We start from the raw sequence: 16,812 nt of genomic DNA, 5'->3' as shown, positions 1-16,812 counted from the left end.
TTGTTCCTGGGAATTAAACATGATATTGGAAAAGCATTTATGTGTTTTAGGGCATAAAACAATGGCACTGTGTTTATACTACTGTGGAATCTAGGGGCATTAAACTTCACACTGGATATGTGTTTTGGGGCATTAAACATGGCACTGTGTTTATACTGCTGTGGGTTCTGGGGGCATTAAACATGACATTGGCACTGCTGCTTTGGGTTCTGGCAGCAAACATGACAATGGCATTGTGTTTATACTGCTGTCGGTTCTGGGGCATTAAACATGACGCTATGTTTATACTGCTATGTGTTTTGGGGCATTTACATGACAATGGCACTGTGTTTATACTGCCGTGGGTTCCGAGTACATTAAACATGACATTGTAAATTTGTTTATATTGCTATGTGTTTTACAGCATTAAACATGTTGGTGGAGTTCCTATTGTTGTGGATTATGGGGCCATTAAATACAACGTTAGCACTGTGTTTATACTTCTGTGTGTTCTGGGAGCATTAAACATGACAATGGCATTGTGTTTATACTTCTATGTGTTGCCTTGGAAATGCATTTATACTTCTATGTGTTTTGGGGTATTAAACAATGGCACTATGTTTATTATGCTGAGTTCTGTGTAAATTAAACATGATAAATGTTTATATTTCAATGTGTTTTAGGACATTAAACATGATGGAACTGTGTTTATATTGTTGTGGGTTTTGGGGCCGTTAAAAAAAATGTTAGCACTTAATGTGCACTTAAAATGTTAGTTTATACTGCTGTGAGTTCTTGTGGCATTGGGACTTTGGTAATACTGCTATGTATTCTTTGGCATTAAACATGACAATGGCACTGTGTTTTATACTGCTGTAGGTTCTGTGATATCAAACATGACATTAGCACTGCATTTATACTGTTGTGGCCCTTCCGAAAAGTGTGCTGCCCAGGTAAAAATATGGACAGGAGGCAAACCTAGCACTGCAATTATACTTCTGCATGTGCTGGGGCATTAAACATTGGTACAAGGGTCATACTGTCTTACCACGGTGCTGGGAAAAATCCCAGCGATTCTAGGTGCCGGGGGACCTCGCTGCTGAAAATCCATTGATTCCCAGATTAGAGAGATTGCTGTGTGTTCCACGCACATAGATAAGCAGCATACTGGGAGAGAAAAAAAAGTCCTGTGCATGGGTGGGTGAAGTAATGCTTACAATCTATTTATTTTGCAGTGATCTTACTGGCATTCCTAGGGTTAATGGAGTATAGATTGGAGCAAGGTGCCCTAGTGTGCCCCAAGTATCCCAATTTAGCACTGATTGATGTTCTGGAGGCATTATACATAAAGCTGCCACTAATTTTATTCTGCTGTGAGGGCACATGTGTTAATAATGTTATTACTGTTTTATTACTTTCTTCTATGAGTTAATATAAAAATGTATAATGTTATATATTTGGCTTGTACAGTTGACAGAGTTCCTCTTGAAGTCTAGCACACAATACTAATCCTTGTATAACATAAACATCATAAATGATTGCCAAAAACACCCCTTTCTCTTCATGCAGCCTCCCAGGAGGGCGCAATTATTAAACCAGTGCTCATCTGGGGGCAAATTCACTAAGATGCGAAGTTGCGCCAGGCGCTACTTCGCCGCACTTCGCCAGGCGTAGTTTCGCCAGCGCTCCGCAAATTCACTAAAATCCGAAGTTGCGCACAGGGGTAGCGTAAGGTTGCGAAGTTGCGCTAGCGTTGATTCGCTATGTAAAGCGAAGTTACGCTAGCGAAGGCTAATTTGCATACGGCGCGAAATTCAAATTAAAATGGAGGAATACGTATCAGCACTACAAATGCCTAGAAAACCTTCAAATCAGCAAATAAAAATTTTATTTTGCCCTACACATGTGCCCACTGTCTAGGTAAGTTGCCATGAGTCAGGAAATGTAGGGGGGAAGGAGGGGAGCCCCAAAAAATTTTTCGATCTTTTTCAGCCTATCACCCATAATGTAGAAAACACACCAGCGTTTTTTGGGACTTAGAAAAAATTTTGACTTTTATTTCAAACAATCCCTATCTACTCTATTGCGCTTCGCCAGGTCTGAGGTGGCGAAGGAAGTCTAGCGTAAAAGGTAGCGTTCAGTACACTGCGCAAGTTAGTGAATTTGCGTAGTTACGTCGCTAGTGAAAATTCGCCAGCCGTAAGGGTGCGAAGTAACACTAGCGAATCTACGCCAGCGTTCGTTAGTGAATTTGCGCAGTAACAGAAATGACAAACGCTAGCGAATTAACGCTAGCGTTCGGCGCTTCGTGAATTTGCCCCCTGGGCTTTTAGGAGGAAGGCCCTGCCAACAACAATGTGGCCCAAAATAAAAAAAGCACTTACAACCACCACCCCTGACATGCCCAATTTTGCCCACGTAAATCAGAACCTGGCAGGAGAAGTTGTTGCTATTTTATCAAAAAAAAATTGAGCTAGACATTGATTTTTGGAACTCAGACACAGACAGACGTCTCTGCCAAAACTGTGATTTCTCAGGTGTGGTACTAACATTCTCCCTAAATAGGACTGGATTTTCTTTTTCTGTATCCTGGTAACAGGGAGGATTTAGGATTTAGAATATCTGAGGTTGCCATGCGATTTGAAGAAGGGTTTTTATATTCCTTTTGATTAGTATATAGTGCACAGTTTTATATTATACTCTCTACCTGAGGTGGGTAACCATAACATTTACACTTTCCATAGCTCAGGCAATAGAAACTCAGAATATCCCCATCAGCTTACCAGTAACCCCCTGGTATTTACTAATGGAGAGCATGTGGCATGTAAATATATTACTTTAATAAAAACATTAATTTAAGCTGTATCAGTCCGACCATGTGTAACGCGGGCCGTAATTTTACCTTTTTTGGTGCAAAGACCCTCGTATGAAGACTGAAATAGGGGCAGAGGTGGAAGTCAAATAATTCAAATCTATAAAAAAATAAAGACAAATTGAAAGGTTGTTAAGAGCAGGACATTATAACATACTAAAGGTAAACTAACCCTTCAATGTAGCTCCTTAGCAGGGAAAAAAGAATAAGACAAGGAGCAGGAGCGGAGTATATATTTCAGTTTTTATTCTACCTACCTCTAGTTCCATTCCTGGGAGGTGAATAGGTTATAGTGGAAGTGGATAATAAAAAACTAGAGAAAGTAATCTATCAGAGTACTGGCTGTTTCACCGTTTGTATATGAAATTGATGAGTATCTTTCATTTAAACACCTCTCAAAAAAGGCCAATAATGCTGAAAAAACATATAATTATCACTCCGTGTGTATGCACAATATTATGCATAATACAAGGCTCTTACTGTTGAATTTTCAAAACAGACAATGATGTGTAGGTGGGCAAACCATTGCTAATAGTGTAATTACTATGTTAACTATTATTTATGCAGATTTGCTTTATTTGTGGGATTAGTTTATTATAATAATAGAGGTTTGGGAAATGGGAGATGTCGCTTTCTGTAATGAAACAGTTTTTGAACAAAATAGGGGTGATTTATGAACATGCTCAGTTGCACCAGTGCAGTTGCCAATAGCAACCAAGCAAGCCTCTGCTATCATTCTTATATGTACAGTATTCCATTCAAACCTAAGGATTGACTGGTTGCTATTGGCAACTGCACTTGTGCAATTTAGCACCTATGTCAGTTTCTGTAGCTGGTAATTTTGCTACCCTGAAGGAAGAACCTTTTTTTTTTTGATGTTTTGATAATATTCGACGACCCCTAAGCTTATTTAGCCTATTAACCGCTGCCCAGATCACACTGAGCATGTGCGGGTGCCACTGACATTAAAAGATGGTTTTTAAGTGGTTTCTTCCTAACTTGGAAATACTAATTACAATTGCCGCCAACAACGGTTTTATTATGGTAAGCCTCTTTCCTGCTTTGTTGTAATTTCCCAAAGGAACACTGTTTTTCGGAGAGAAAAAAAAAAATAAAAAATGATAATAGGAAAGAGCCTTTTTCAAAGTTGGTTAGCTTGTCTTCAGGGCAAATGACTGAACAATTAAAACATTCTTGTAATGTAAACCCATTTTTTAATCAAACAAGGCGATGTGGGGCACATGATCAATGTTAATTAGTTCTTTGATTTTCATATAGCGTTGTGTTGATTGACGGCTCACTCTATTGAAGAGCCTTGTTATGCTCAGTAGTATACATCTGTAAAGATGACTTGGGATGTACTTTTAGAACTAGGTACAAATCAAATTTATGCTTTCGGTATTCAACATCCAGTAGTAAAATAGAATTGCCCGTTGGTTGCAACATTAGCTCATTTTAGTGTATGACACTATATCAAGATATCTTGATGACACATGTAGTGTTAATTTACGCCTGCAACAATCACTCTGTGATTCGGGGAGATTAGCCGCTCAGCAACAAATCTCTTCTTCTCCCCGAGGCAACTTCGGAAAATGAAGTGCTCCAAGTGCCATCCCGACGGCGATTTACATTCTCACAAGTCAACTTCAGCCGACTTCGGAAAACAAATCGATCTGAGTGCCATCCCCCCGGAGATTTACATTCTCTCAAGGCGACTTTGGGCGACTTCGGAAAACGAATCGATCTGAGTGCCATCCCCCCGGAGATTTACCTTCTCACGAGGCAACTTCGTAAAACGAAGCGCTCCAAGTGCCAGTGTGGGAGGCAGTTCGGGGAGATTAGTCGCCCCGAAGAAGAGGCAGACGACTAATCTCCCCGAATCTGAGCTCGTGCCCTGACCCTAACACAGAGTGATTTGTTTTATCTGTACCTGTAGATGTCTTCAGATAAATTATATTTATTCCGTGGGCGAGTTGTAAATTCTAGACAATATATATTAGTAGTTGCATAAATGATCTTTTTTTTTTTTTACATAGACTTTACTCAGGTTACAGAATTCAATCCACTTTATGATGTTATTGTGACTTATTTTTTTCCTCCCACTGGGACTGAGATACTTATCCCAAAACAATTGTATCAGTTTGATGATATTATGTTGAAGGTATAATGTAGCTCCTTTTGTAAATATAAGGATATTAGAAGTCACAGAGGAATTCCATGACCGCAGCGATGTAAATAAGTGCTTATGTGCATCTCACAGAATTCTGAAGTTGCGTGTAACATTTTGTGACAAGGGGTATGTTTTGGTGAGTCAGCTGTGACAATAATACTGATTTATAACAGGTGACATCACTAAGCACCGTTATAAGAATATAATACACAAAAGCCATGAATATCCTGTAAATTATATCCTTATAAACAGTGAGTTCTGATGTCATCAGTTATAAACGGTGAGTTCTGATGTCATTTCTGTCACATGACTCATTGAAACTTGTGTATTATAATAAATAAAGTACCCCCAGCTGCAAAATATGAGGATATAAGAAATTACCCCGTGTCGGCCTCGTGTTTTTTTATATGGTCATGAAACTCCTCGATAACTTATAATATCTTTATATTTTACAAGAGGGGGTACTTTATTCACTATATAATACACAAAAGCTATGAATATCTTGTAAATTATATCCTTATAAACTGTCATCAGTTATAAACGTGAGTTGTGATGTCATTTCTGTCACATGACTCACTGAAATTTGTGTATTATAATAAATAAAGTACCCCCAGTTGTAAAATATGAGGATATTAGAAGTTACCTCGGCATTCCATGACTTGTATAAAAACATGAAACTCCTCGTTAACTTATAATATCCTTGTATTTTACAAGAGGGGGTGCTTTATTCACTATATAATATATTATATATAATATAATATATAATACTATATCATTTAAAGGTTTTGTATTATATAGTTGTGAAAAAGCAATGAGGGTGAAGTGCTTTGTATGTAACAGTGCTGCCCAGACTGTCTCTGGAAATTAAGAACGATTTGTACCGTTTTTGTCCATAGTAACTGCCCGGTAACAGTGAAATGGCTGCTTCCTTTACCAAACCTTCTGTTTGCAGCTGCATGGGACACTTATCCAGAGCTGATGAGAACATGTTAAAATGAATATTGAGCCATCGCGCTGTATGCCAGTTATATTTATATCATCAGCTGCTCACTTGACACTTTCTTTTGGTTCATTACGAAAATGACTGATCATTTTAGGGTAAAAATAGTAAAGCCTGTGATTTACAATCTGCTGTTTGACATGACAGTGATCTCAGGTACAACACAGCTTCAATTTCAGACATAAATGGAAGGAAACAAAGTTATTAGCTAATGAACATTATCCATCCTCTGGGCAATGTTTAAATGTAGCCGTTAGGGGACCTTTCATGTGCTAGTTGTGTGCAAATAGGTTTTGCTGGTGTTGAGATCTAATTAAAAGGTATGTCTATAAATGAAACAATGCATCAAAGCTATGTGTATTATGTATGTGGATTTGTTTTCTGCAAAGGGATGCGCAGTTCCAAAACCAGGCAGGCTGTATGAATCAGATATGACTCATGGCAACCTGCCTTATACACAACATTTAGCTTTACTCAGTAAAAGTGCCAATCCTCAGGAGGGAGATAGTGGCATTTACTTTTATTAAAATGCATTTAAAAAAAATGTGTACGCACAATCCGTACAATAGATTCCCTTTGTTGAAATATTCAAAGGCATTCCCGTCGCAGCCACAAATTCAAGAGGTAATAGAAAGGGTTAATAACCAGATCCATATGGAACAATTGTTCCAAAAATGATCAAATCAGTTATCCGTGAGAATCCGTGGCATTGTTGGTGGAGCACAATGGGGAAAAGGTCAAACAATGTTACAGCACAATGGTAGTAAGGGCTAAAGGAATCTTTTTGATTAAAAAAGGCAATATAATATGTAAAAGACAGCGCTTTGTACAAATTTGACTTCAGCCTAAATGCGTAACAGTGTTACTGTGTAATAATAATAGCATTACTGTATAAGCGATATTTTTGATGGAAACTTATTGCATAATTGTTTGGTTGACAACTGTGAACTAATGGTTGTAATGTAGAAAAATAATAAAAAAGATTGTGAAAAAAAATATTTAAAGGCAACAAGCGAGACACATCTGACTTCACCTCTATTTTTTTTTTTTTACACTTTTTAGTTTAAATGCGAACAATGTCGTTCTGGGATACTGAGACGATTTAGGGCAGAGACACACGGTCAGATTCGGGGAGATTAGTCGCCCGGGGACAAATCTCCTCTTCTTTGGGGCGACTAATCTTCCCGAACTGCCTTCCCGCCGGCTACAATGTAAATCTCCAGTGGAATGGCACTCGGTGCGATTTGTTTTCCGAAGTCGCCCCAAAGTTGCCTCGTGAGGAAACTTCGAGCGACTTCAGAAAAGCGATCCGAGTGCCACCCCGCTGACGATTTACATTCTAGCCGGCGTGAAGGTAGCGGAAGGCAGTTCGGGGAGATTAGTCACCCCTAAGAAGAGGAGATTTGTCACGGGGCAACTAATCTCCCCGAATCTGACTGTGTGTCTCTGCACTTAGGGCCTGAGGACTGTATTGTTCTTATGTCCCAATTTTTTTGTTTACTTTCACCTTCATTTTTTCTTTTTTACATTTTTTTTTACTGATTTGCCTTCTACTTCTCACTCTTAACTTTCAAACTGGAGTCACTGACCCTATCTAAAAAACAAATGCTCTGCAAGGCTACACATTTATTGTTATTGCTATTTATTGCTTATTTTTCTATTCAGCAGTAATTCAAGTTGTATACGTTTATTTTCTGGGCCATTTACCTTAAGTTTCCCCGCTGCCTTCCAATAGTCATTCCGCTGGTGGTTTCTGTAGTGCCTTGTACATTGCGGAGGCTGATTTCTGCGAGGGATTTGTTCTATGGGAAATATTTACACAACTAATTAGAGATACTGCTAATGGAAAAGTTATGGGATCAGTTATCGGTAAACCCGTTTCGATTTACAAGATGGCCGCCTCCCTTAGACTCCATTTTTATCGAATAATTCAAATTGTAAAAAATAATTTCCTAAAACAGTAGCTTGTACTTGATCCCAACTAAGATATAATTACGGTAATCCTTATTGAAGGCAAAACCAGCCCGTTGTGTTTAAGTAATGGGTTTTTTTTTAAAGGAGAAGGTATAGCATTATACACTTGGGGGTGCCAAAAGTTAGGCACCCCCAAGTGACTACTTTTACTTACCTGACACCCCAGGCCGACGCTCCTATCAGTAGATAACCACACCGGCCCAGGGTTCTTCTAACATCCAACATGGAGAGATCCTCTTCCTGCTTCTTCGGGTCGTCTTGCAGTTGCGCCATGCGCAGTAGAGCGGAAAGCTGGACTTAAATGAAAAAGTTGGCTATTTCACACTACTGCGCATGCGTCTGCCACAGGAAATTTGAAAACCGATGAAGCAGGAAGAGGATCTCTCTGTGGTTCTCGCTAGAAAAACCCCAGGCCGGTGCGGTTTACTGCTGATCGGAGCGCCGGCCTGGGGTGTCAGGTAAGTAAACTTGGGGGTGCCTAACTTTTGGCACCCCAATTGTAAATTGCTATTCCTTCTCCTTTAACGTATGGAGATCCAAATTACGGAAGGATTGCTTGATCTGGAAAACGCCAAGTCCTGAGCATTCTGGATAACAGGTCCCATACCTGTGTATGTTTTATTTCCATTATAAATTGAACATATTCATGTGAAATAAGACTGCTAGCAAAATTTAACTTCCCAGCTTATGTCAGGAAGATAATAGTGGCCCCCCGCTGTGTGTGTCACAAAGTAAAGTAGAAGCGCGCAGCCCCTACTCCCTCCTTTCTTCCAGGAGACATGACAGTAACTAGCAATACAACTAACCCAGCGACATAGATAATTAATAGACAGATAATTATGTTCTGTTCTGTGTGTCATACTCTTTATGTGTACCAGGAATAATTGGTGATATTGTACTCGGTAGCGGTGCGGCATTCACGCTGTGAGGTTTGTTACAGTCAGTCGTGACGGGCTCAGGGCGCAGATGCGTCTGCTGATAATTACATTCCGTAAATCCTGTCAGCTTTCATTATATTTCAGAAAAAGTTACCTCATAATTTCGCTCTGACAGACTTTTTACTTCATTTTCATTAGGATTGTGTGGTGTAAATTGATTTCCCTCCGAAAACTACAGTATGACTAAAATGGCTGCCAGGACTCTTTTATCTTCCTAGTACACTGTATTATCTGTACAAATGTTCTCACAGGCAGTGGAATCCCCTCAGCCCCCTGATGTAAAACACAGAGAGCAGCAGGCCCATAGTGTGCCCCTGTTTTTGAACTTTCCTCCTCAACTAAAGGCCATTGTTTTGCTTCCCCAGTGTGTGTGATGACATCACGGAGGGAGGAGTCTGTTTCCCTCCCATCTCCCAGCAGCAGCCATTTGCTGAATTCACTGTGGAAGTTGTACATGACACATCATGCTGCTATGGCAGCCTTCAAGACTTCTGATGTTTCTTTTTATCAGCCTATTCTGAGGCATTGATGGAGGATTCTTGCTTCATGGACTCATAGAGCAGAGTAACTGACAGGAATCCTCAGATATTCAGTCACCTGTCTTTATACTGAGGGTGCAATGGCCTCCCCTCTGTTCCATGTGTTATGTGGCTACATTGATTCCTCCTCTTAAAATGGAAGCTTTAATATTATAGTAATTAATATTGTCAGCGACCCAGGGGCTGTTATGGACTCCACAGGGTACCCTTTTAAGGGTTAAAAGTGAGGACCAATGAAGTAACAACATATTGCTAAACGCACAGGCAGGTACAAGGCAAGATACATAGTAGTGATGATGTGCGGGCCAGTCCGATACCTGCGATGGATTCGGCTTGACCTCGCACCCCAATTTGCAGGTGGCAGGTCCGGGTCGAGTTCTTCTTCCGGCTTTCCCCGGCCGTCACCTCGCACTGCTGACTTCTGGCTTCCGTTTTTATAGATGCGCGCCTGCTTTCCCCGCCCCTTTGGTGATGTCATCGGTGGGGCGGCGATAGGGTTGCCACCTGGCTGGTATTTTACCGGCCTGGTCGATAAAAATGAAGGTTGATCCCAATGTTATTAATAGGGAAAAAAAATAAATATATAGGAAGCCCGGTATTTTTTTCCAGAAAAGGTGGCAACCCTAGTCGGTGCGGCTCTATAAAAGGAACTCGGAAGTTGGGCGGATACACAGGCAACCCCCACCGCACCCAAATTTAACAACTTTGTCTATGGATACACCGAATCCAGGCTTTGGTTCAGGATTCAGCCTTTTTCAGCAGGGTTTGGATTCGGCCGAATACTTGTGCCTGGCATAATTTGAATATGAAAATTGAAATCACGTGACTTTTCCCTCACAAAACAAGGAAGTAAAATGTTTTTTCCCCTTTTTCCATTTTCACCTGAAAAATGGCCTCCATTAACTCAACTTATTTAGAGGAATAATCATAACACTTACGATGTTATCTATTAAACTTTGGTCAGGCTTTTTGAGGCAAAACTCAAATTGATTTTTTGGAGATTTATCAAAGCCCAATGTTGAATCTAAAAATCTGCCATATCAGACCTGCCTAGGTTGTGTATAAGTCAATGGCAGAGGTCCATTTCTGCAGTCTGCGCTGGAATTAGCCTGAAAATCCGACTATTTTGGACTTTTCAGACAAAATCCAGAAAATCCAAGGTTTTCGGGAAAAAGCCTCGGGGAAAAAACTCGGGTTTTCGCTCAGTTTTGTTGAGATGTTATTCGGATTTTAGTAAATAACCCTCTTACAGCTGAACACTAAACAAATGATAGATGCTGTTGTATAGTGCAGCATGACATTTTCCTTTAGAATCACAGTCTGTACAGTCAGCCTTTGGCTAGCTCGCACTGAAGATGCAGCTTTTTTTCTCTAGCCTCAGATATCATACTCACGCTGCATAAATTGTTTAGTGGCAGTTGTGGATCAGCAGTCGTAAGATCTACCATGCGCCAGTTTCACAAGCTGAAGGACATCCAAGGACACCTTCTTTCTTCCCTCTAAAGGATGGTTTACAAAATGAAACCGTACACCACTTATTATTGGGAGCGTGTACTGTGTATAGGGAGAGAAATTATTTTCTAATAGACGGTCAATGTTTACGGTAAATACTAGTTCTTGGCCTACAAAAACATTGCAATCCTCTGTGGAAATGAAGGTTGCCTATATGTTGTTGGGTTGTAGGAATAAGTACCAACTAAGAAACAGACTGTGCCAGTGTTGGACTCCCAGGGGATTTCCCTTGAATTCCAGGGGCCCCTCCTCGCCATATTATTTTTCTCTTTTCCTTATGCTATGCATGCTATCATTTATCCTCCTCTCCATTTCTCTTCTTTGTTCTGATCCAGGAATGGGATATTCCCTTTAGTGATGTGCGGGTCGGGTAAAACCTGCACCCGACCCGGACCCACCCGCCCGCATCCGACTTCCGGATTCCTTTTATAGACCCGCACCGCCTCGCCACACCGATGACGTCACAAAAGGAGCGGGGTGAGCAGGCACTCGGCTATAAGGAGGTGTGCGGCTATAAAGCTGGAAGCCAGAAGTCAGAAGCCGCCATTTGAAGGTGGAGCAGGAGAAGATCTCGACCCGCACCGGCCCACTACGCGCGTAGAAGAGTGCAAAGTCGGCCTGAACCCGCGGGTATCGGGTCGGCCCGTACATCACTAATACCCATGGTTTAGGCACACAAAGCCAAATGGATAAATGAGCAGGAGGGCCCACTGACTCCTGAACCCACCGGGAGTTTTCCTGATCACCTGATTGGTCAGTCTGTCACTGTCGATAGAGCTCTGGCTGGAATTAATCCCACTCACCAATGATACACCCTTGCTGCAGATGAAAATAAAATTCACATTTAAGTCAGTGAGGTTATGTTAATGATCCTATAAAGAAAAATCACAGTCGACATTTGTACGGTATTGTGGGAAATGGTGGCTTTGCTGGACTTCTGCTAAATAAGGGCAAATTTACTAAAGAGCGTGACGTCACTTCGGTACTTCACTGATTTACTAACGGTTGCTGACGTAACTTCGCTAGCGAAGGAGATAGACTCCAGCGGTACTTTTCTCCCTAACGCCTGTCGAATTTGCGATCTGACGAATAGACGTAACTACGCAAATTCACTAACATGTGTATTTTACTGAACGTTACCTCTTATGCCAGACTTGCCTTCGCCACCTCAGACCAGGCAAAGTGCAATAGAGTAGATAGGACATTCTCAAAATTTAGTTGAAAATTTTTCCCAAAAAAAGGGTGATAGGCTGCAAAAGAGCGTAACATTTTTTTGGGGTAACCCGCTTCCCCCTACATTTCCTAACATATGGAACATAAACTATACACTGGGCTCATGTGTAGGGCACAGGCCCAGACTGGCAATCTGTGGGTTTTGGCAAATGCCAGAAGGGCTGCTGTAAGCTGCCATAGAAAGTAACTATTAAGTGGGCTGTATGGGCCTCTATGAATTAGGAATGGCAGGGCCTATTTTGAATCCCAGTCCAGTCCTGGTAGGGCAATATAACAACTTTATTTTCTTTTATGAATGTTTCCCGGGCTTGTGTAGTGTAATGTATTTGCTGCAACATATACGTCCATTCAACTTCTCGCCGTATGCAAATTAGGCAAAGCTAGCGCAACTTCGCTTTGCTTGGCGCAGTAACAGTAATGCAACTTTGCCAGCGTTTGGCGCCCTGGACGCAACTTCGCATTTTAGTGAATTAGCGTTGTCCTGTCGAATCTACGCCTGGCGAAGTGTTTCGCTTTGAGCGAAACCGTCGCTGGTTATTAAATTTGCCCCATAGTTTCAGGGGTGCTTGTAGTCAGAACTGGCAAAGCAGAAGACAGACAGATATCGCTTACAATTGCAGTGAATTCAATACTGCGCATAACATGCATAAGAGCTGCAGAACTCCAGGGTAGGCCTAGACGAAATCTTGGGGGTGAAGCATTTGATCTAAGGCATTCTCCAGCTCTGAGCAATTAGTACAGTGGCCAAGATTTAAATTAGTTAAGGGCTTTAGTTCCCCTTTAAATGCCCTTCTCTGTGATACAGTTTCAGCCAGACTGATATTGCTTTTTATCCTTGTGCTCATGGCCCCTCACTGATTGTTCCTTTCTGGGAAGCTGCCATCTGTTTGAGGCGTTGCTGCTTGTTATTATGCTTCAGTTGCCTCGTGTTTCCTCGGGGCTGCTGGTCCCATAAGGTAGGGCTAGAAAGATTCATTGTTCCCCAGTATAGACACCAAGCCCATAGTGTGCATCTTCAATCAATTTTTTCAACATGCATCTGGGCCCTCCTGTCATCTCTAGCCATACATAATAAACTTGGAATGTGGTTTTGGGGTTTGCACTTGCAAATTTAAAGTCTTAACAGAATGCAAAGTGTATGTGCACAGACTATACGGCCAATGCATATTCTGCACTTAAAGGAGAACTAAAGCCTAACTAAAGAAGTAGGTAGAAATGTTGTACATGATGTTTTGTGCTTCTGTACCAGCCCAAGGCAACCCCAGCCCTTTAGCAGTAAAGATCTGTCTCCAAAGATGCCCCAGTAGCTCCCCATCTTCTTTTCTGCTGATTCACTGATTCACATGCTCTGTGCTGCTGTCACTTACTGAGCTTAGGGAGCCACTCACAATATACAGTACACATAGAATAGAAATGTCACAATATAAGGCTGATTAGTAATTAATACACATAATTACTACATGGCAGCACAGAAACCAGTGCAATTAGCATCAGAATTGAATAATCAGCAAACCTGTAGCATCAGCTTATATTACAGCCAGGGAAGCTCATTTTCTGCTGGATAATTAGTGACGAGCCCTAAGCTTAGCTTCTCAACAGCCAATCAGAGCCCACTGAGCATGTGAGTGTCACAGACACTTTCCAAATTAACGTTTAGTATAATGCAGAGAGTGATATTCTCAGACAATATGCAATTGGTTTTCATTTTTTATTATTTGTGAGTTATTTAGCTTTTTATTCAGCAGCTCTCCACTTTCAGCAACCTGGTTGCTAGGGTCCAAATGAACTTAGAAACCATGCACTGATTTGAAGCATGAAGAGGAGAGGCCTGAATAGAAAGATGAGTAATAAAAATCAGCAATAACAATAAATGTGTTGCCTTACAGAGCTTTTGTCTTTTAGAGGGGGTCAGTGACCCCCTTTGAAAGCGAAAGAGCCAGAAGAAGAAGGCAAAGAACTATTAAAAATGATGGCCAATTGAAAATTTGCTTAGGATTAGATGTTATATAACATACTAAGAGTTAACTTAAAGGTGAACCACCCTTTCAAAGAGAAGAAGGGTACATTGCTATAATGGAATTTCAAAATAAAACATTATTCTCCCAATGTTACTCATTTTTGGTCGCTCGGTTGGAAACCTAAACCGAATTCTTCCCTTTATTTAGGACATACTTTACATCTCTCTGTTAACTGGTATTCCTGTCTCTCTCCTTTTATTGCTTTGTGTAGAAACCATAGGGTGGAGTCCAGAACCCATTTTATTTCTACCCTTTTATACAGTGTATTCCAACATATTCCATGTACTGGCCTGGAGAGCTTACAATCTAAAGTCAATATCACATTCACAATGATCAGGGTTATCTGAAGCCAATTAACAGGCACAGACACAGGGGGTTCATACAAAGTCCTTTCATATAATGCCCCGGTAGCACTATAGCACCGGGGTGCCATTTCTAACTGTCAGTTCTCAGTGTTCAGCAGCTCATATAGCTCCAGTCATTTTCTCTGTCCTCAATTTTATAGCAAATCAATGGGAGTTTTTTTTCTCCTGGAATCCTGTGGAGCTGTCTCTGAAGCTTTCCCCCCTCTTTCCCTTAATCTAACTGGAGATTTATAGTCAAATGATTGTTTTCCTTGTCGCTAAGGTTTTATTAGCTGCTATTTACTAGGAGCCGAGCATTCAAGCCGCCCACGTGCCACAAGCTTATTACTCTTTTTATATCTGCATACATTTATTTAACGGATCAATTCCCATTTCTGGTCTGTGACTTCTTATTTGTAATTGTATTATTAGATTTTATATGGCTGCAGATTTTATTATACTCCATCATTTTCGGACATGGTGATTTAAATGGGGGCTTCACCTTTAAGTCAACTTTTAGGGTCTGGCCACACAGGCAGATTCGGGGTGATTAGTCGCCAGGTGACAAATCTCCTCTTCTTGGTGGCGACTAATCTCCCAGATCTGCCTTCCGCCGGTTAAAATGAAAATCGCCTGGGGGCACTCGAACGCTTCGTTTTCCAAAGTCGCCCGAATTGCTCCAAGTGCCTGTCCCCAGGCAATTTTCATTTTAACCAGCGGAAGGTAGATCTGGGAGATTAGTCGCGCAAAGTAGAGGAGATTTGTCGCATGATTATTTATAGGTTTTTAATTAATTAGCTTTTTCTTCTGAATCTTTTCAGCTTTCAAATGGGGGTCACTGACCCAATCTAAAAAACAAATGCTCCGAAGGCTACAAATTTATTGTTATTGGTACATCTTCTTACTCTTCTAGTCAGGACCTCTCCTAATCACTTTCCAGTCTCTTATTCAAATCAGTGCATGGTTGCTAGGGTAAGTAAGACCCCAGCAACCAGATGGCTAAACTGGAAAACTCGAGAGCCGCTGAATTAAAAGCTAAATAACTCCACAAATCATAGAAAATGAAAACCAATTGCAAACTCAGAGTATCATTCCCTAAATCATACTAAAAGTTAATTCAGTGGAGACCCCTTTAACGTACAGACCTTGTACAGGTATGGTATCTATTATGCAGAATACTTGGGACCTGGGGGTTTCCGGATAAGGGATCTTTCCGTAATTTTGATCTCTACACATTAAGTCTACTAAATAATCATTTAAACATGAAATAAACCCAATAGGATTGTTTTACATGCTAAAAGAATGAATTATATCTCAGTCGGGATCAAGTACAAGATACTGTTTCAAAGAAAAAGGAAATAATCTTTGCCCATTTTGATGGGCGAATTTCTCCCGTTTCGCTTTGCCAAAAAATTTGAAACTCTGGAAAAATTTAATTTTGCCATTTGCATCAATTTTGCCGCCTGCGTTAAAGACAATGATCATCCGAATAGTGTTAACGCGGGATGGTTTCGACACAATCGGCTTTTCCGACGCATGTCAAACTTTATTTGCCCGCAGCGAAATCCTTTCCGTTATTCGGATCTTTCTGGTTAACTGGTTTCCAGATAACGGATCTTATACCTATAGTAGAACTTGATGATCATTGCCGAAACTGGACCGAGTAGTAAACGAGTACATAGTACATAGATCTCTTATGTCTTGTACAGAAACTTTATTTTTCAGTAACTTTTTGCCATATTCCTTTCTTTAATGCGAGGGTTCGGCTCCCTAAGTCTCAGCAAGAGATCCGTCTTTTTGCTTTTATTGCTGAAATTAAGATTTTAGCATGACTCATGGATTGATATGAAAGGGAGAGTTCAGTATCTTCTGCCTTCCGCTTATTTACCTTGTTTCTTTATCAGGCTGCTGTATATCATGTATAGTATGGCGGAGATAGGAGAAAAGTAATGCTATTTGCAATTGGTCTTCATTCTCTGCTTTTTGAATTATTTACATTTTTGTATTCTGCAGCTCACAAGTCTGGAATTTAAACATTTGGTTGCTAGATTTTAATTACCCTAGCAATTAGAATGAAAGAGGAACGGCAGAGGTCCTAATAAGAATACCAATTAAAGTGAAGTCCCACAATCTGTTTTTGGGTTGTCGGGGTCAGTGACTCCACTGCATAGCATTTCCACTTGGGAGGAAAGAGGTAGAATAGGAAAGTGTTTAGTATTGTGGTTGAGAGGTA

General features: G+C 40.7%; 1 protein-coding gene and 1 long non-coding RNA gene across 13 annotated transcripts in view; one reads left to right on the top strand and one right to left on the bottom strand.

Moving 5' to 3' along the window:
• LOC108700782 (SRC kinase signaling inhibitor 1) overlaps positions 1–16,812 on the top strand; it is a 124,422-nt gene that overhangs the window by 12,177 nt on the left and 95,433 nt on the right. The window lies entirely within an intron of this gene.
• The window catches only part of LOC108701978, a 116,525-nt gene that overhangs the window by 38,804 nt on the left and 60,909 nt on the right, over positions 1–16,812 (bottom strand). The window contains exons 3-4 of the long non-coding RNA XR_001933223.2: positions 7,729–7,823; positions 2,882–2,951 (exon numbers count right to left, since the gene is read on the bottom strand). This is a non-coding gene — a long non-coding RNA (uncharacterized LOC108701978). The remainder of the gene's footprint in view (positions 1–2,881; positions 2,952–7,728; positions 7,824–16,812) is intronic.

The sequence above is a fragment of the Xenopus laevis genome, chromosome 9_10L (assembly GCF_017654675.1).
Source record: "Xenopus laevis strain J_2021 chromosome 9_10L, Xenopus_laevis_v10.1, whole genome shotgun sequence".
Lineage (NCBI taxonomy): Eukaryota > Metazoa > Chordata > Amphibia > Anura > Pipidae > Xenopus > Xenopus laevis.
Note: the sequence above shows the minus strand (reverse complement) of the source record. Positions and strands in the feature narration are given on the sequence as shown.